This window comes from Canis aureus, chromosome 2 (genome assembly GCF_053574225.1).
Source record: "Canis aureus isolate CA01 chromosome 2, VMU_Caureus_v.1.0, whole genome shotgun sequence".
Taxonomy (NCBI): domain Eukaryota; kingdom Metazoa; phylum Chordata; class Mammalia; order Carnivora; family Canidae; genus Canis; species Canis aureus.
In genome coordinates, this window is record NC_135612.1 from 68,045,186 (window position 1) to 68,067,128 (window position 21,943).

Below are 21,943 nucleotides of genomic sequence, written 5' to 3' on the forward strand. Positions count from 1 at the left end.
CGTGTGTCACCAATTTTGTTTTTGTCATTTGTACAAAATCCACACTAAAACTCAACTTTGAAAAATTTAGTTCAACTAAACAAAAGATTTAACTTTTACTACAAATTATTTATTGCATAATTCCTATGTGTTAGATTCTTGGCCTGAAATAAGATGGATCTGGAGAGATGGGTAGCAAAGAATTACAATCTAATCAAAGTATCCTGTGAGGGATCTGTGTGTGGGGTGATAGAGAGCAGGAGAAAAGCAGCTGTCTGTCTATCCATCTTCTATCTATTATCTAGCTATGAATTCATGTATCGTAAATTCGCATACCTATTCTCTCTATAGATATATATTTGTGAATATATTGTATGTATATATGTCTTTCTATATGTACGTATTTGTATATATCTATATATACATATTATCTATATATACATGCATATATATGATTATACAGATTTATTATATACACAGATTTTATATAATTTTACAAATATCTTATCAGAGAATACTTTTTTCTTTACATTTCTTTTTTTCTCTTAAAACTATGAGTGGAGATGACCAACTGTTAAAATCCACTTTCTTTCCTCCTATAATATTAGAATTGTAACTAAGCACCCAGTTTTCCAGTTCCTCTTGAATGTCTTTCACTGTGAAATCTCTATTCAAGTAAACCAATATCTATAATTTAAGATTTTAAACATGTCAGGCTAAAGCTATAAATAGTAACCTTTTCCTATTTTTGATGTAAACATTTTCCTATTTTGCTCTCTTATGACTTTTCATTATACTTTTATTATTTTCTTGCTGTGAATATATTATTTTTTACATAAACAATCATATCCTTCCTTTCCATATAATCTCTTCCATAACATTTCAAGTTTTATAAGATTATGAACGATTCACAGAGATGATTAATATTTCATTTATTTTTTTAATATTTCATTTAGAATTGTTTATTAATTTATGATTTACACCTAGTACATTGCATTAGAGTTATTTATGTTAGTGTCTCCTTTGCTTATTCTTATGTATTTCCTTACAACTTGTTAAATAGATAAGATACATTCTTAATTGAATTGAGTGGAATTAGAAGCCCTTTGAGTCAATTTTTCATAATATGTGAAAGATGGCGGTCAATAAAAAGTTTTAATTATACTATATTATAAATACACACCTCACAGGTCTTTATAGATAGAAAAAATCTCAATGTATAGAGCTGTAAGTCAGGTATTGCACCTGATTTTATATACATATTAAAGAATCCTCACTACAATCCTTTCAATTAGGACTGTGACCTCAAAGAATCAGTATTTTAGAGGAAGAAACTTAAAGAGATATGTGGCTACCCCTACTCACATAATGTAATGGGTGATAGACTAGAGACTCAGTCATTAACCTTTTGATGACAAATGCTGAGCCACATCAGGGATCAGTTTGTGAGCTGCATGAAAAATGTGGAAATCCCCAGAAACATATTCCAATAGTGCTATTGCCTACAAGGATTACTTTTGGCTACCGGACAATGGAAGACCTATCTCTTAGGCCTGTAGCCCACAGCCTTTATCACTCCTCTTGTGATAAGCTTGCAGAGCTTTTGCCAGTGCATTTCCCTCTCTTGTGTGGGATCTGCTTACTTGGTATTAGGAAAATTGAAGTATTACTGGAAGAAAATGGCTAAGGTACATGAAACAGTTGCTCAGCCCTTGTCTCAGAGACAGTGTGCCATCTTAAAATCTGGATTTTGAATAAATTATTATAAATGAAGATACAACCCTTGAAAGGTGTCGTGTTGTGGTTTTTTTTTTGTTTTTGTTTTTGTTTTTGTTTTTTTGCTATACCAAATGAGGGGTGCAAGCCTATAATAGTAAGGAATAAATCACTTTTTGCATCAGAGTAAGAAAACTGTGGTCTTGGAATTTGATGGACTTTGGCTCTAATCTGTGATTTGATACTTGCCAACAAGTTACTTCCTTTTTAAATTTTAGCTTGTCTAAGATTAGAAAAAAAAATGTTTTAGTATTTTGTGAAGGTTAGAGATGACAGGTATAAAGTACTCAGAACACTCAGTTATATAAAAGTTACCCAACAAAGGCTCCCTCTCCCAGTGCTCAGATACAAATACCCTTGGCACCTTTTGAAGGTTTTCATTAATATCCCTGGACTCTGAGTCAATTGTGACTGGACTCATGTACATAGAGTACATTATAACATATAGTATTAACCTCATTAGTTGTGAAGTTTGTGAGTATGAGAGCATAGAGCAGGAAAGCTCTGTTTTCTTCTAACTACTCTTCAGTCAGGCACTTGGGAGCTACCTGTGGGAAGAGCAGACACCTGCCCAGCAGTATCATACAGCAGCACAAAGAGTGGAGACCTCCCTTTACCCTGTCAGTGCAGAAGAGAGCTAGAGCTCTCCAAGTCTGATACTCACTAGTACTAAATATACACCTCAATAATCATCACTCTTATGCAGAGGAGCAAAAGCAGGGAGAGAATAGCATAGGATTCTCGTCCATATTTTCCTGAGAGGGCTGATATCTTGTCAACCTTTCCCATTTTGTGGGTTGGTGTAAAAATAGAGTAAGAAGAAAAGAAAGTATGTCTATTAGGATGCTTTAACAGAGAGTAATAGAAATTTTTTTAAATTTTTTATTGGTGTTCAATTTACTAACATACAGATTAACCCCCAGTGCCTGTCACCCATTCACTCCCACCCCCCGCCCTCCTCCCCTTCTACCACCCCTAGTTCGTTTCCCAGAGTTAGCAGTCTTTACGTTCTGTCTCCCTTTCTGATATTTCCCACACATTTCTTCTCCCTTCCCTTATATTCCCTTTCACTATTATTTATATTCCCCAAATGAATGAGAACATATAATGTTTGTCCTTCTCCGACTGACTTACTTCACTCAGCATAATACCCTCCAGTTCCATCCACGTTGAAGAAAATGGTGGGTATTTGTCATTTCTAATAGCTGAGTAATATTCCATTGTATACATAAACCACATCTTCTTTATCCATTCATCTTTCTTTTTTTTTCTTTTTTCTTTTTTAATTTATTTTTTATTGGTGTTCAATTTACTAACATACAGAATAACCCCCAGTGCCCGTCACCCATTCACTCCCACCCCCCGCCCTCCTCCCCTTCCAACACCCCTAGTTCATTTCCCAGAGTTAGCAGTCTTTACGTTCTGTCTGCCTTTCTGATATTTCCCACACATTTCTTCCCCCTTCCCTTATATTCCCTTTCACTATTATTTATATTCCCCAAATGAATGAGAACATATAATGTTTGTCCTTCTCCGACTGGCTTACTTCACTCAGCATAATACCCTCCAGTTCCATCCACGTTGAAGCAAATGGTGGGTATTTGTCATTTCTAATAGCTGAGTAATATTCCATTGTATACATAAACCACAGCTTCTTTTTCCATTCATCTTTCGTTGGACACCGAGGCTCCTTCCACAGTTTGGCTATTGTGGCCATTGCTGCTATAAACATCGGGGTGCAGGTGTCCCGGCGTTTCATTGCATTTGTATCTTTGGGGTAAATCCCCAACAGTGCAATTGCTGGGTCGTAGGGCAGGTCTATTTTTAACTGTTTGAGGAACCTCCACACAGTTTTCCAGAGTGGCTGCACCAGTTCACATTCCCACCAACAGTGTGAGAGGGTTCCCTTTTCTCCGCATCCCCTCCAACATTTGTTGTTTCCTGCCTTGTTAATTTGCCCCATTCTCACCGGTGTGAGGTGGTATCTCATTGTGGTTTTGATTTGTATTTCCCTGATGTCAAGTGATGCAGAGCATTTTCTCATATGCATGTTGGCCATGTCTATGTCTTCCTCTGTGAGATTTCTCTTCATGTCTTTTGCCCATTTCATAATTGGATTGTTTGTTTCTTTGGTGTTGAGTTTAATAAGTTCTTTATAGATCTTGGAAACTAGCCCTTTATCTAATATGTCATTTGCAAATATCATCTCCCATTCTGTAGGCTGTCTTTGAGTTTTGTTGACTGTATCCTTTGCTGTGCAAAAGCTTCTTATCTTGATGAAGTCCCAATAGTTCATTTTTGCTTTTGTTTCTTTTGCCTTCGTGGATGTATCTTGCAAGAAGTTACTGTGGCCGAGTTCAAAAAGGGTGTTGCCTGTGTTCTTCTCTAGGATTTTGATGGAATCTTGTCTCACATTTAGATCTTTCATCCATTTTGAGTTTATCTTTGTGTATGGTGAAAGAGAGTGGTCTAGTTTCATTCTTCTGCATGTGGATGTCCAATTTTCCCAGCACCATTTATTGAAGAGACTGTCTTTCTTCCAATGGATAGTCTTTCCTCCTTTATCGAATATTAGTTGACCATAAAATTCAGGGTCCACTTCTTGCTGGTTCAACACCCGTAAAACAATCAATGTGATTCATCATATCAGCAAGAGAAAAACCAAGAACCATATGATCCTCTCATTAGATGCAGAGAAAGCATTTGACAAAATACAGCATCCATTTCTGATCAAAACTCTTCAGAGTGTAGGGATAGAGGGAACTTTCCTCGACATCTTAAAAGCCATCTATGAAAAGCCCACAGCAAATATCATTCTCAATGGGGAAGCACTGGGAGCCTTTCCCCTAAGATCAGGAACAAGACAGGGATGTCCACTCTCACCACTGCTGTTCAACATAGTACTGGAAGTCCTAGCCTCAGCAATCAGACAACAAAAAGACATTAAAGGCATTCAAATTGGCAAAGAAGAAGTCAAACTCTCCCTCTTCGCTGATGACATGATACTCTACATAGAAAACCCAAAAGTCTCCACCCCAAGATTGCTAGAACTCATACAGCAATTCGGTAGCGTGGCAGGATACAAAATCAATGCCCAGAAGTCAGTGGCATTTCTATACACTAACAATGAGACTGAAGAAAGAGAAATTAAGGAGTCAATCCCATTTACAATTGTACCCAAAAGCATAAGATACCTAGGAATAAACCTAACCAAAGATGTAAAGGATCTATACCCTCAAAACTATAGAACACTTCTGAAAGAAATTGAGGAAGACACAAAGAGATGGAAAATATTCCATGCTCATGGATTGGCAGAATTAATATTGTGAAAATGTCAATGTTAGCCAGGGCAATATACACGTTTAATGCAATCCCTATCAAAATACCATGGACTTTCTTCAGAGAGTTAGAACAAATTATTTTAAGATTTGTGTGGAATCAGAAAAGACCCCGAATAGCCAGGGGAATTTTAAAAAAGAAAACCATATCTGGGGGCATCACAAAGCCAGATTTCAGGTTGTACTACAAAGCTGTGGTCATCAAGACAGTGTGGTACTGGCACAAAAACAGACACATAGATCAGTGGAACAGAATAGAGAGTAATAGAAATTTAATCTCAAATGGATGTGGATATTAAGGAAACATGTGAGTTCAGATGTGAAAGAATTCAAAGGTGGGTGAGCTTCAAGATTGATCAATCCAACTGTTAACAATATCATCAGGTCAGCCACTAGTTCTGTCCTAAGGCAAGTTCTACCATGATTATAATATACCTGTTAGTAGCTCAGGATGCAATTTTCTCATTCTTGACTTGGAGGAAAGAGTAAACCAGGCTTGTGTTTATAAAAGCCAGAAAGCATCTTTCTCAGGAACCCCATGCAAGCTTCTCTGCTCATCTGCCCAAAATGACTAGAGTATTTTATCCCTATGTGAATTATGAGCAAGAGGGCTTAGAATAATCAGCTAGAGTGGAAGAGATGTTGGAAAAATAGCATTTTGCTACAGAAGACTTCCTTCTAAAACCTGAAGCCTATTTGCTGGATTCAAGTATGCATGGCTTCACCCTGGCAGTAGCAATGCTCATCTCAGGACCTCCAATAATTTGTGTGGCTGGATTCTCTATATCTACCCCTGCTGGGTGCTGAACCTGATGGTCTAGAGATGAAAACTAAAAATAGACATTTCCCTGAGTCTTTATTTGGAAGGAGAAACTACTTTCAAATATTGAAGCAACTGAGTGTAGACTGTCATTTAGGCTGTAAATGATCTTCCTTTTTGTTTGTATCAAATAAACTCAAGTGTGCATTTTCTGAGAGAGTTTTATTTTTCTGAACCTACAGTAATATTTTTTAAAAAGACTTATTTTATAACCCTTACAATCATCTCTGAACACATTCTTACACTCTTGATGCTTTGGTTAACAGAAATGATGATGTGTTTTTTCAAGTTTATAATACACTTGAACATTAGCTCCTGGAGAACTCACCAGATTGTATTCCATTTCAACAGTGCTTAAATGGGATATTTTTTGATCCAAATGAATAGATTTTTTTTTAGTCGGAAGACTTTCTGGACATAAACCAATACTCACAAAATATGTGGAGTACTGAAGAGAAAATTATTCTTGAAACATAGGGATTGAATTTTCTTAGAAATTCACATGGGTTCAAAATTAAGAGATATTCAACACAATGTCCTTGGTCAGCTCTGAATTGTTCCTTAGGGAATACAAAGGTTACCTATTTTGAAATACACTGTTTCAAAAACAATTTACCAAATTGCCTCAATTTCCTTTCTGAATTTTGGCCATTTGTGAAATAAAAAATATGGTTGGCAGTAATTGTAAATTGTTGGGAACTTCAATTTCCAAAATATAAGTTAATATTTGAGTAGATTAATGCCAAAGTTGTTCTGGATGAATTTCTGAGGCATTGTCTCATAAAAATGACATTCATTTGTGGGAGATCTAGAAAGAAATACAATATTATCTTTCCATCACACCTCAGAAGATATATAGAGCTCTCTAAAAATCTTCAAGTATAATTTAAGGACTTGGCATGTCCAACAAATTTACCATTCAAAGGTCCTGTCCTCGTATTGTGGCCTCACAGTTGGTGAGTTTAGAGTGGGTTTACCTTTCATCTTTTGTACTGGAGGTAGAGTAAAGTTTAGAGTGGGTTTAGAGTGATTTGCCTTTTAGGTTTAGAGTGATTTGCCTTTTGTCTTTTGTATATAAGAGACTTGGTGTGCTAGTCTGACTAAAGCTGACGGACTGTCCTCATGAACTGAAGATAATACCTGTGGATAAGGAGCACATCTGTATGGTTTGAAGTGGTTTGTTGAAATGCTGTGATCTAGGAGGTTAGGTAATAGAGGACAAAGAATGACATCCTCCCATTGGGGTGATCAAAGATAAGGCAGTTCCCTTGAGCTCAGGCAGTGATTGTTTTCAACAAGGGTAAACTGTTCTATTCTCTGTGAAGAATTCATATAGATGTCAGTCTTACTAACACTGAAAGCCACATTAGGGTTACCAGTGAAGTATCTAACCACCAGCGTTTCCTTTTTTTTTTTTTAAGATTTTATTTATTAATTCATGAGAAACACAGAGAGAGAGAGAGAGAGAGAGAGAGAGAGAGGCAGAGACACAGGCAGAGGGAGAAGCAGGCTCCATGCAGGGAGCCCGACGTGGGACTCGATCCCAGGACTCCAGTAACACACTCTGGGCTGAAGGCAGATGCTTAACCACTGAGCCACCCAGGCATCCCACCACCAGTGTTTCCACTTATTCTAGATATAAATTTTTATTACTAGTGGGGATCAGTGCATATTTTTGAAAATCTAATAAAGCTGATCATTTTCCATTTTGTTTAATAATTTTTACTGGTGTAGAAATAGTTTTATAATACTGACACATTTTAACATATTATCATATTACAAATGTTAACAAACAAAACAAAACAAAACAAAAAGCTAGAAGGTATCTGAGAATGACAGCCAGGGCATATGGTAAATCCCCAAAATGCTGGTTAATATTGCCAGATTTTATTTTCCAATTTCCTTTTCCTTACAAAAATCATATGACTAAATGTAAAGTGATAGTAGGGGTTATTTATTGAATTTAAACTGCTAATCCATCCAATTCTTCTACTTTTTCTACTTTGGAGTACATTCTGATCTGAGACAAACATCAAGTTGCCACTCAGTTCCAATTCCTCCAAGACACTTTTCCAATCCTACTTCTGATTAAGTAGTTTTTCTTTTCTAAAAGAGAAGATTGGAATGGATGATAACCAAAGTCATTGTCAGTTGGGAATCCATGTGGTATTATGATCCACTGTGACACTGCTTAGGTAATATAGGCAAATTCTAATAATCCTCAGTGTGATTGTATTAGAAAGTGGAGTCTCTGGGAGGTGACTCAGTCATGACATGAAAGCACAGCCTTCATGAATAAAATTAGTGCCCATATATATTAGACTGCAGAGATATGCCTTGCCCCTTTGGCCACTTGAGGACACAGTGAAAAGACTGCTATCTATTAATAAAAAAGCTGGCTGACCCTAGACATCTGACTGTCTGGAGCCCTGATCTTGGACTTCCCAGCCTACAGAACTGTGAGAAATCAGTTTATGTTTTTTATAAACTATTCAGTCTATGGAATTTTATTATAATGGCCTGAACAGATTGAGACAGAAATTGACACTAAGCTGTGGGATGCTGCTGCAACAAATACCTAAAAATGTGCAGCTGGCTTTGAAATTGGGTCATGGGTAGAGGTTGTAAGAGTTTGGAGGTACATGCTAGAAAAGACTTCATTGCTGTCAAAGTACCATTAAGGATGATTCTGGTGAAGACCCAGGAAGAAGAGATCTATAGGTAAGGTTTCAATCCTTTTAGAGAATCCTTAACTAATCCTGAACAAACTGTTATAGTAATATGGACAAAAAAGACCTTTCTGATGAGGTCTCAGACAGAAATAAGGAACATGTTGTTGGACACTGAAGGAAAGAAAATCTTTGTTATAAAGTGACAAAGAACATGGCTGAACTGTGTTCTTGGCCTGGAGGCTTGTGGAAAGTAAAATTTGAGAGGTCTGGAGTTGAATATTTGACTGAAGAAATGTCTAAGCAAAGTGTTAGAGGAGCAGTCTGATTCCTCCTGTTTATAGGAAGTATAAGAAGAGAGAAATGATTTCAAAGATGGAGTTTTTAATCAAACAGGAAACAGAACTTAAAGAATTGCACCATTTTCAGCTTATTCATATTGAAAAGAATCAGAAAGTCTCTCCAGGAATGGCCAAATAACCCTTTCTTAAGGAGATTAGGCAACAAGTAGATGGTCATTGAAGACATTGCGGAGAGGAAATTAGCTAAGAAAAGCATACAGAATAAAAAGGTAGAGGACTGATGTCATATGAATGGGTGCAGAGGGGCAATTCAGTTCATAGGAGTCTCCAAATATCCCTTTCCTAAAAAGGATAAGAGCCATTGGATTTAAGGCCTATCCTAAGCTAGGACCACCTCACCTCAACCTGACTGTATCTGCAAAGACACCTGATCTGAAAAGATCATATTCAGGAGTTAAGATTTTAGCATATCTTTCTGGGGACACAATTCAACATACAAAAGCAGCAAACACAATTGTTGAATGTATAGAGTTCCTAGTGCAGAAATCAAGGCAGGAAACTATGAGCTTCATGCCTAACAGTCCATATTACCTCAAAAAATTGAAATACACAGTTATCTGAGAGGTAGAAGGGAAATGCTGGTCTATAAATTCCAATACACACTGAAAAACACTTTTATCAAAGTCTGATTATGGCTGTTGTGGGACACAGCAGAGGGAGTAGGTAGGTAGGTATAGGCTGGGAGGTAGAAAGGTTTCTTTTGAGGAGAGGACATGGACTTCTATGTAAGATGGGTAGAAAAAATGCCCCTGTGGGGAGCCTGCTTCTCCCTCTGCCTATGTCTCTGCCTCTCTCTTTGTGTCTCACATGAATAAATAAACAAAATCTTTTAAAAAATGTTCCAGAGAAATCACATGTGGTTGGAGACAATTACAGGCAGATAGAGGACCATGGGAAAAGGTGTAGGGCTGCAGAAAGGCCAGAGAACTTCATTAACTGCCCACGGTGCCACAGCCAGCTGTGGGAGGACCCTACATTGGAGCTCAGTATTGTTTACTCAAAATTCCTTTTTCTTCCACTCTGCCACCCTGGAAAAGAAAAGAGGGATGCTGATTCTAGTACAGCAGTGTTTCTGTTCTGATTGAGTATCCTCTTACTTACTGTCCCATTATCAATCCCAAAAGGCCTTGAGGCTTAATGAAATGCACAAGGTGGAAGCAATGATTAATGCACCCGGGCCAAGGAGCTGCAGGAGTGGGGATGCCTGCCTCCTCACAGAGATGCCATTGTTCTTCCCTGAGACGATGTCCCTCCCTCTCACACCCTGACCACTGCTTCCCCAAGCAGAGTGTTTATGTGTTGAGTGCAACACTCCGTGGACTTTGGGGCCTAATGGGGTGTGAGAGGGGGCCTGGGGTTTTTCATCTTGTTTTCAGCTGTACAAACACCACACACTTTCCTCATCCACTCAGGGTCTAAGTTCAGGCCTTCTAAGATACCAGAGGCTGCAAGGTGGTGGCAGGGACTCCACAAGTCAAAAAAGAGGGACCAGGCACTTTCCCCCCTAACACCAAACACATTCAAAGTGTTTATTTTCTCAGCCCCCATCTAAGCTCTCAGATAAACAACTCATTGGTGGTTGATACTTTAGGGCTCCTCAGAAGCTTTGTTTAAAGGCAGCAGGATGGGCTCTCCATTGTCCAGAGAAAGTAGAACCTGCTTCCCCAAAATGCAGTTAGAAAAAATGAATTAAGAAATTTTTTTCCTGCCTGTCATGTTTTTTTCTTCCTTCTTTCATCTTTCCTTCTTGCCTCTCTCCCTCCTTTATTCCTCCTTCCTTTCCCTCTCTCTTTCTAACTTGTTAGCATTGACTTAAGACTTAAGAAAGCAGCATCTGCTGTACTCTTGGCTGCTCGGGTTTATACACCTTTCTGTAAACCCCTCCCCTTGAGTGAGAGCAGGATCTGTGATTGGCTTATTATGAACAGAATATAGTGAAGGTGATGGAATATCACTTCGGTGGTTATTACATTATATAAGATCTTTGTTGCTAGTGGACATGTTACTATTGAGACTTTCTCTCTTGATGACCTTGGAGAAATAAAGATCAAAATTGGGAGTCCTATATCACAAGAAGGTAAGGGTGTTTTACGGCCGACAGCTCACAATGGGCTGGGTCCCTCAGTCCTACAACTGCAAGCAAATGAGTTTTGCCGACAATTCTGCCCAAAGGAAAGACACACCTGGAAAGATATCAAAATCTGGACGTGCAGACCTTCTCAATATAGTCCTTTCTCTTTGTTCTGCTCTAATGAGGCATATTTAGCCACTTTCTGTTTCAGAGTGTTATTTTGATTTTCTTTAGGCTTGATTATGATACCAATCTCTTTGTCATTCAAGACATGTTGAGTTGTCCAAATGGTTTTCTGAAGCTTCCCTTACTTTATTTAAGTGTTAGGCTGGGCATGTGAATAAGAGGACACACTCTATCCTTTAGAGAAAGGTAAAGAAAAGCATTATACTCCAGGAGTAGCAGTCTCCTAGAGGCTCCCATTACTAATAGAGTCTTTATCTTGAATTCCTCCTCTCTCCTTTCTTCCTTCATCTCTCCCTCCTATCTCTCTCTCTCATTCTCTCTCTCCTTCTTCTTCTCCTCCTTCTCCTTCTTCATTATCATCATCTTGAATTCTTCCTTTTTACATTGCCTTATATGCCCTGGTGGTAGGTAATGGGTTGATGGCAAGTTTAGTGGCACCATCTTTGCAAGTTCTGTACACATGGTTTTCAGTATGGGGGACTTAGCTGAAAGACAGAAATAGAGTGAATCTATTTTACTGTTTTTTTTAAGGGGGGAGAGGTAAAGGGAGAGAGAGAGAGAATCTTAAGCAGACTCCACAACCAGTTTGGAGACCTAGGTGGAGCTCACTCAGGACCCTGAGATCATGACCTGAGCCATCATCAGGAGCCTGATGCTCAACCAGCTGAGCCACCCAGATGCCCCATCTATTTTACTATTTTCTTTATCCAATATACATTTTGGAACAAGTTGCTTTTTCTCTGATCATCAGTTGCATCACCCATACAAAGGGAGTATTAATAATGCTGACCTGTCAGTGTCATAAACCTGGCAATGAGGAAGTGCACAATAACTCTTTTATTCTTAGGAGTGGTCAGTCTTGCAAATACCCACTATTAGCTTCAGCATGGAGGGACCTGGAGGGTATTCTTCTGAGTGAAATAAGTCAATCGGAAAAGGACAAACATTATATGGTCTCATTCATTTGGGGAATATAAAAATTAGTGAAAGGGAATAAAGGGAAAGGAGAGAAAATAAGTGAAAATATCAACGAGGGTGACAAAAACATGAGAGACACCTAACTCTGGGAAATGAACAAGGGGTAGTGGAAGGGGAAGTGGGTGGGTTGTTGGGGTTACTGGGTGATGGGCAATGAGGAGGGCACTTGGCGGGATGAGCACTGGGTGTTATGCTATATGTTGGCAAATTGAACTCCAATAAAAAAAATTAAAAAAAGGAGTGGTCAGTCTTCCCCTTGGGTTGCTCTAGCAAAGAGGTTAGAAGCTTAGATTAAAAGAAGGGAATCTTAAGTTTAAATCTCAACTCTGCTGCATACCAGCTCATTAATGTTGTACCATAAATAATTTATCTCTGTCATGATTTTCTCATCTGAAAATAGGGATAATAATAGTATTTCCCAAATAGGGTTATTATAATAACCTGCATTAGCCAGCACCTGCCACACATAAAATGTTCAGAAATATTAGCTACTTTTAATATGAATACAATGTTAATTACTGTTACACAAATATCAACAAGATATATCCTGGGATGTTTTATACAAATGACCACTCACTTTCTCAGTGATAAAAATCTATAATGATACAATTTTTGTGCTGAAACTATTTGTCTTAGAACACTGTAAAATAGGGGGTTTATAAACAACAGAAATATATTTTTCACAGTTCTGGAGGCTGAAGTCCAAGATCAAGGCACTGGCAGGCTGAATGAGTGGTGAGAGCTTGCTTTCTTGTTCCGAGGTAGATAACATCCTTTCACTGTATACTCATAGAGATGTCTCTGAGGGTTTCTGTCATAAAAATATTAATCTCATTCATGACAGCTATGTTCTGTTGACCCCATCACTTCCCAGAGGCTCCTCCTCCTAATACCATCACATTGGGAGTTACAGTTTCAACACAGGATTTTTTTGCAGGGAGCATACTTAGTCGATAGCATTCTTCCTTGGTCTCCCCAAATGAATGTCTTGCTCTATGCAAAACATGTTCATTCCCTCCCAACACCCCTAAAGTCTCAGTTTGTTCCAGCATCAATTCTAGTCTAAAATCCAAAGTCTTATCTGATGAACCACTAATCTGGATTTCTAATCCAACTTTTTAAGTCCATTTTTCCTGTTGCAGCTATAGTAAACTCTGTAAAATGGAAATCAGATTATGGTACTTTCCTGTTCGTTTATTTATTTATTTATTTATTTATTTACTTATTCATTTATTTATTTTTAAGTAGGCTCTAGGCTCAGTGTGGAGCTTAATGTGGATCTTGAATCATAATCCTGGGATCAAGACCTGCGTGGAGATTAAGAGTAGGGTGCTTAATCCTGTTTTATTCATTTTAGAGTCTCTCCTTAACCACTTATACAATAACCTCTATAAGCTGCTCTTGCTCGCATCTTCAATTTCTCCCCCACCACCTCTTTCACCTCTACTTTGCCTCACACATGGTGATCTAGACATACCCTAGTATTTTTGGTTCCCATGTGATAGATTTCCCATTTCTCTATGCCTTTGTTCAAGAATGTCCTTCATCAGAAGCTACATAGTGAAAAGCTCTCACCTCCCATGACTGAGCAAGCATCATTCTTGCTCACCCCAGCCTCAGATGGGATTACCACATTCTTTGTGTCTGGGGACATCCCATGGCTGCTTTTGGCCAAAAGTTTTGCATTTTGCTTGCATAACCTTTTTTTTCCCATTAGAGTGAGAAGACATTTAGGACATGCACTATGACTTGCACATCCATATATTCCCATTGCCCTTCATAAAGTTAGATAGACACACAGTGGGCATACACTGAGTTAACAGAGGAATAGATTGATAAACTAGTGGATGAATCTACTAGAGATAGAAACCTTCATCCTATCTTCCTCTCGGGGTTTATGATGAAATGAGATGATAGTATCAAAATGTCTAAATGTAGACCCTAAAGAATTATAGACAACCACAGAGTAAATAATCTTATGCCTAATTTGAAAGGAAATCCCTCATATTGCCATTGTTACCCTAGGATTTTCACTTTAGTATGTTCTTTGGGGGAGTCCCTAACAGGGTAGAAATTGAACAAGAATTCACAAAAGACTTTTCATCTTTTCTCTTTCATGTCTGCTAGGCTGGAGCAAAAACATGTCTGGACTGGAAAGCAGGAGATCTGAAATCTCATGGGACCTTGAGCAATTTACTTCCATTCTCTCTGCCATAGTTAGAAGGTGAGTCTTAGTATTGGTTGAAATATAATATATGCTGTTTGTGTTTTCATTTCACAGATGGAGAAACTGAAGATTGGAGAGGTTAAATAAGCTTAGGGTCGAGCCAGGACTGGAACGTTGCCTGGATTTTGGGTCCGTGTTCTTAACTGCTCTTAACTGTATGGTACATTGCCTTTCATGGAGTACATATTTGTTATAAGAGAGATGCTAAGAGAAACAATGAGATAGTCATCTAATTTTTGAAATAAAAATTGAGTTATGTAGAAAACTAAATTTTTCAGTCAGGTTATTTTCTTGAAAATAAAATTATTATGTTCCTCTAGGTCCTGATCTTAGCCTGAATTACTAAAAATAAGTCAGATAAGAGCTTGATACAGGGGATTATTTTGGGAAAACCCTCCAGGGAAGGAGTGGGAAGCTGGGATGTACAAAACAGAGAAGGAGAAAAGCCCATTTGAGAGTGCATTGTCACGTTGATCACAGCTGGGCAACTGGGGCTAATCCCTCTGGGGACTCTGATTAGTATTATCCCCAGCTCTCAATCCCTTATATGATGAATTTCCTGAAGGGATGGTTCTTTAGCCTCCCAAGGTGATATGTGCATCAGAACAGCTGCGTGTATTTCTGGGGTATCCCAAGCTGCAGAAGCTTAGAAGTTCTGGGGCAAGACTTACACAATCCAGCAGAAGCAAGGTGCAGTCAAGTCACACCTGTCCACAGCGGACTGCTGTGACAGTACCTAGTGTAAAAAGGTAGACAAAAGAAAAAGGAGGATGTGAGATGGAATACAGTAGGTATGTGCTACACTCTCTTTTTAACATATTAACAATGGACTCTGGAGGACTCCAAAGTGATGCCCTATCTGTACGGGCATCGGTGGGTTGCCCCGTATTAGTGTAGGTAGAAGAAATAATAGGAAAGCTTGACCTTGAGTGATGCCAGCCGATTGTGTCTTCTCATTTACCACACTGAGGTGTATATCAATGAGATATAGTGAGAACCTCTGGTCAAGTTTTTAAAGGAGAACTGAGTTAGCTAGAAACTGAGCCCTGTCCAGCAGATACTTTCTCCTTCCTGCTGCCTGGAATACAGACATCATAGATGGAGCTGCAGTGGTCATTCTGTGACCATGAAACAATCCTTGAGAATGGAAGTCACTTGCTAAGGATGGTGAGGATGGTGAAGAATGATAGAAGTTGCTTAGGTGTCTGATGCTATCTTTGATGTACCATCTACACCAGCCTTGTGTATTTCTAAACTTGCTTTTTGTAAGAAAAAAAAAAAAAAACCTTAGTTTTTATTTTAAATACTCTTACATGCAGCCAAACCAGATCCTCAGTGATATATTTCTATTCTTGGTAATTGATACATTCATGTCCTTCCAAACAACGGTTGTTGACTTACTCTTTACTAGAGTTTGTTTGAAACAAAAGAAATAAGCTCAGTCATTTTCACTTAAATTAAAAGTAATGCATTATATAAAACTAAATTATTTGCAGAATCACAAGAGATATAATCCACATGAAGTAAAAATATCTGCTATGGGCAAGGTATGTCCAGAGCCTCCCCAACATGGAATCTGTTTTGTCACAGATGTCCAATTATCCTGAGTCTGGCATGTAATTTGTGAAGAAATACTAGATGGGAAATCAGAACTTGCTTTTGGAGGGAAAGTGGCAGTGGCCTAAAGTCCCTGACCCTGGAAAAAGATTGAGTTTATTTGCTTGGTTCAGTTTCTATAGAACTATAAGTAACTAGATACAGTGCCTTTAATATCAAGGCAATATGAATAGTGTGGAGGTGTTAGTCCATGGCTGGAGTACAGTGGCAGAAAGTTCTAGGATGGCTGCTGGCCATGCAAAACCACTTGCCATCACAAGAGGACAAACAGTTACTAAAATTGGCTTTGTCTTCCAAGAGCAGAGGGATCAACAGAGACCATATATTGCCAATTTAGTGGGCTGAAGATCAAATTATAAATTATTGTGAAACCTTGGGATATATAGTTTTTAAAATAAATGGTGATGATATATATATGCAATTGAATATTGCTCAGCCATCAAAAAGAATGAAATCTTGCCATTTGCAATGATGTGGATGGAACTAGAGGGTATTATGCTAAGTAGAATAAGTTAGTCAGAGAAAGAGAAATAACATATGATTTCACTCATATGTGTAATTGAGAAACAAAACAGATGAACACAGAGGAAGTGAAGGAAAAAGAAAATGAGATAAAAACAGAGAGAGAAGCGAACCATCAGAGGTTCTTAATGCTAGGAAACAAACAGGGTTGCCGGAGGGGAGGTGGGGGTGGATGGGGTAACTGGGGGATGGACATCAAGGAGGGCACGTGATGTCATGAGCACTGAGTGTTCAATGCAACTGATGAATCACTAAATTTTACTCCTGAAACTAATACTATACTATATATTAACTCACTTGAATTTAAATATAATCTTAAATATGTATATTTTTTTCAAAAAATTAAATTAAATGGCAAATAGCAAGTTGATGTGTATTTACAAGAAGGTGTGATATTTGAAAAATGATTCATGGAACACTGTAAACATAAAGTGGATTAGTATATAGAATTAATTTAATAAATTAGAAATGTCTCTTAGTGAAACTATTTCTCAGCTACAGTATAACATCACTGATTTTTTTATCAACTGAGATAAAACAAAATTAAAAATAGCTAATATTTACTATATGCTGATTTTCTGCAAGGCCTTGGCATATTTTATGTTTATTATTTCATTATTTAAGCTTCTCTATAGCCCAGTGATATAAGCACTCTAATGATTCCCATTTTACATAGTAGGGGTCAAGGAGAGGTTTGGCTAATTTTCCCAGAAGTCCACAGCTAGATTCTGGAAAGCCTGGTTTTGAGCTTGGATAGTAAGTAGTTTGACTAAACAGCCTGTGTGGCCTCTGCTGTGAGCACAAACACTAGATGAATGCTTCCATTCTCACACAGTAGGCCTTCCTAGGCGCAGTGCCTTGGTGTAGGATCTGTGGAGTAACTAAGGTGTTGGTTAGAGTGTTGTGCTATAAAGCTTCCAACACCTTGCCCCTTCTCTATTCTCATAAAACACTCATCCAACTTGCTACTAATAGACTTCTTCCAGTCCCTTCCCTCTCTTCCTCCTTCATTCCTTTCTTCTTTCCCTTCCTCTCTCCTTCCTTCCCTCCTTCCATACATATTGGCTTCCATATATATGTCTTCCATATATATAGTCAATCTTCAGTTTTCATGGTAGCTATGTTCTATAGTCACTATGAACACTGAATTAGCCAGGACTGAGCCATCGCTCCTAGGGGAAATACAGATTTAGCTTCCTGCAAGCTCTGGTCATAACATCTTCACCAACCAATCAATACATAATCTTGTCATGTGCATTTTCATTTAAAGACATCTTATTCAATATACGCTGTTGATGCATTAGTATTGAACTCACAACCAACAGCACTATAGCTCATATCTGAATGAAGCTTATCTAATATATACACTTTCTCTGTAAAGTCCATCACAGCCTTCTTGCACTTAGAAACTTTAAACAGCCTTTTAACGCTACACTCAGGGACCATTTAAACAGTGAAATTCATCAACAAAATATGCAAAATGAGGAAACATGCACATTAAGTAGAAAAGAATATTTGTTTACAGTATGAGAGCTATAGCATGGAGAGAAAGCACTGGGTCACCTTGTTTGACCTCAGCTGGGAACATGTGTGTCAGGTGCTCACATTTTTTGTTACTTTGTCCATGGCCATTATTGACTATGAAAATGGCTTGGATATTGATTTAATTTAAATGAGTGAGAACACTTGCAAATACATGAGAATCAACTGTTTTCTGTTCCAAGTCTTGTGTGAGGCATTGAGGATCTAATAGTAAGCAAATAACAAAAACAGTCCCTTCTCACCAATAGTACAAATCTAGATGAAGGAAGTGGTTATTAATGAATAGTCACATAAATATAGAGAAAAACTCTTATAAGTACCATATTATATTGTGTTCCATAATTGATCAGTTTATTTATTCATCTAATTATTAATTTATTTAAAAGGACATTTTTGCATGTTTGCTATACATTAAGCACTATGTAAAATAGTCAAATGTATTATTACTGCCCATTTCTTTGTTTGATCTTGTCACACCCTAAGGATGTTAGCCTCTTGAGGACAGGGAGAGCATCTTACACATTTTTATATTCCTTCACACATAGATAATTGTTTAATGGATTTGAGATCACGAGTCCCCAGGGTTCTGCTATTTTTTTAGTAAAATAAGGAAGTTTGACTAAACAGTCTCCATTGGCCCACTGAAGTCTGAGTCTATATGAATCACTCAATATTTGCTGAAATTGATTTATGGGAACTTCTCTCCTAGGACTTTCAGATAAGAAATTCAGTGGCAAACTCTGATACTTCAAGTAGGAAAGGCATGTATGAGCAGTGATAGAGTCCAATATTTGATTCTGAAGAGCAAACCTCTAACTTTTGCTTCTGTGGGGCTCCATGGCTGCAAGTAAATTTTAAAGATGCTATGTAAGCAGAGTGGGTAGTTCTCACAGTGAATATGAAAGCCCGGGAGCCACATTCTAGCACATTATGGGTAGTTTATGGAGCACATCAGTTCATAATGTGAGACAAACTGGCACCAGGGACTCCAATGGCTGCAGTCCAAGTGGCCCACAAAGGAAGAAACATGAAGGGAATGACAGCAAGAGAAGGTCTTAGGGTCCTCTCCTTACAACTGGAGTTTCTAATTCCTCAAAATGTTCCTTTAACAAAAGGCTCACGTCCTAGTCACTTTATACTTTGTGACTCTTGAAATGAGACATGTAGGCATTCATTTGTTCACTCAGTCATTTATTCGTTCATCATTTAATGAGCAAGGATTTGAGCCCTTAAAAAATGCCATGCAATGTGGCAGGTTTGGGAATTATGGGGGTGAAGGGAATTCTCTATATCCCTGACCAAATGGAATTTAAAGTCTAATGGGAAAAATCTATACTGGGACAGAGCATTGTACTATATAGGATCACAATCTGGGAGAACTAACCTTGTTCTACAAGGCCTCCTCCTTGATGAGTTAGAGTCAAAACTGACATGATGAGCAATGATATAAGGGATATAAGGGTGGGGAGGGCTGACTGGGGAATAAAAAGCCCTAGGCACAGAGTACATCTCTGTAAAGAGAGTGCCTGATCCTATAGTGTATTAAAAGTCCAGACTGGAAAGCAGGGAAGTAGTAGGAATTTGTGATGGAGCTGGGGAAGAAGGTGGATGGAGCCCAGGGCCTCCAAAGCCCCATAAACAATGGCGATATATATATATATATATATATATATATATATATATATATATATATATATATCTCACATTCACCATAAAATAGGAAGATTTGGGGGGAATATTAAGCCACGGGAGGGACATGATCAGATTTGCATCCAATATGGGCTTTGCTATTCTGGGTGAAAATAGACTGTAGCCAGGACAAAGCATAAGTGGAAAAACTACTTAGGGGCTGTCATTATAATCCAGGCAAGGAATGTCCCTGGCTGGTACTCAGATGGCAGTTAAGAAGCTGGAGAGATACACTTGGATTCCTAACAGGAGGTAAAGTTGGTAGGACTTGACAATTGATTAGCTATATGAGCAAGAAAGAGGAAAAAAGACAAGGCTGCCTCTCAAATGTCTATGTGAAGTGATGGAGTGATTTTTCAGGAAGGATGATTCCTTAGTGAGCTATAGTTCACAGTATGGCAAAGTTCTTTAGAAGGGACATTAGTGGCCAAGTTTTTAAATAATGCTTTTTAGGGGATGGTGAGAAATCCATACAGAAATGCCACTGCAAAATGTTAGCGAAAGGGTTTTGAAGCTCAGGCAAGAGGTCTGGGTTGGAGACCCAGAAGCCTAGGAAGGCTTCAGAAAGCCTGTTAATATTCCAGGGAAGGAAAGCAAAGAGAAAAAGAAGGGAGACAAATACAGGGGACTCCCAAGTTTTGAGGGTCAGGCAGGGAAGAATACATGTTAGAAAGCCATAAAGGGGGATCCCTGGGTGGCGAGGCGGTTTGGCACCTGCCTTTGGCCCAGGGCGCGATCCTGGAGACCCGGGATCGAATCCCACGTCGGGCTCCCGGTGCATGGAGCCTGCTTCTCCCTCAGCCTGTGTCTCTACCTCTTTCTCTGTCTCTGTCTCTCTCTCTCTCAGCCTGTGTCTCTGCCTCTCTCTCTCTCTCTGTGTGTGTGTGTGTGTGTGTGAGACTATCATAAATAAATAAAAATTTAAAAAAAAAAGAAAATCTTTCCTATTCATTAAAGATGGACTGGATTTAAAAAAAAAAAAAAAAAAAAAGGAAGCCATAAAGGCCTCTCTAGGGAGTGTGCTGGCAAACCAGGATCATGTCTTCTGCTTGCATGGAGACCTGCAACGAGAAATATCTATCCAAGTCTGTGTTTATTATGACAATGTCATGCAAGAGTTTACCCACCGTATTACCTAGAATTTCCAAATTAGAAATTCTTAGCTTTGGTAAATAGAAAAATTGTACTCTAGGAGAAACTAACCTATTCCCATATTACAGATAATGTGCACATTACAATGCACAGGTATTGCCCTTTTTATGTGGATATGAGGAAGCTCTGAGATATAATTTCAGAGTTTTATTTTTATGAACTTTAAGAACTTTGGGCAGGTATCTCTATTCATGGCTCTCTATTACTTCATTTTTCCGTTTAACTCTTATTTTTTCTCACTTTCATTTATTTTAAACTATTTCCCCCACCAAATACTTTATATTTTTGTAATCTACCTAATGCCATTTTTGAAATGAAATGGGATATGTATTCACTACATGAAAATATTCTCATTTAATAACAATGTTTTTGACTGTCATTGGATTTATTATTCAATTCAGTTGAGAGAAAACAAAGGAAACTCCTAAAGCTGTATTTCATCGAAAAATTTCTTTCAAACTTATTTAGGTTGTCTCACAGAACCCTTCATCATTGTGTTGTCACTGGAAAATGGAATCAAATGACTAATAAATATCTCATTCTGGATAGAAACTTGTAATACAATTTTACTATAGGTGCATATTTATATCAGGATTTATTATTTGCTGCTAAAATGTCATTTGAGCTATAGACAAGAATCTAATGCAATTGCTATGTGCAAAAGGAATATAGTGATTGAAAATTCAAAAGCAGAAAAATATAGGTAGCAGAGCGTTGCATTTAGGGGCATTATTCTGTCCCTGGCAGAGGTAGAAGAGTCAAGGGAATTAAAGATGATGCTACAGGGACCATCGGCATAGACATCTACAGCTAAAGCCCACCATATTTGAATAGGAATACCTGTCCCTTCTTTTTGTCTTATGGCAAAGAGGAAGGAGAGAGAGAAGTGGTGGGGAGTGGGTGGAGGAGCACAGCAGTGGCTCTCAAACTTTCCTTACTGCAGGTGTTCTTGTAAAACATTCTTATCTCAGCCAACATTCCTCTATATACTGGGAAGCACAGCCCCAGGTTCAAT

The 21,943-nt window shown here is 38.2% G+C and overlaps 1 long non-coding RNA gene across 2 annotated transcripts in view; it reads right to left on the bottom strand.

The window, feature by feature from the left end:
* The window catches only part of LOC144290927 (uncharacterized), a 182,526-nt gene that overhangs the window by 34,327 nt on the left and 126,256 nt on the right, over positions 1-21,943 (bottom strand). For both annotated transcript variants that reach the window (XR_013358405.1, XR_013358406.1), the window contains exon 2: positions 15,078-15,142. This is a non-coding gene — a long non-coding RNA (uncharacterized LOC144290927). The remainder of the gene's footprint in view (positions 1-15,077; positions 15,143-21,943) is intronic.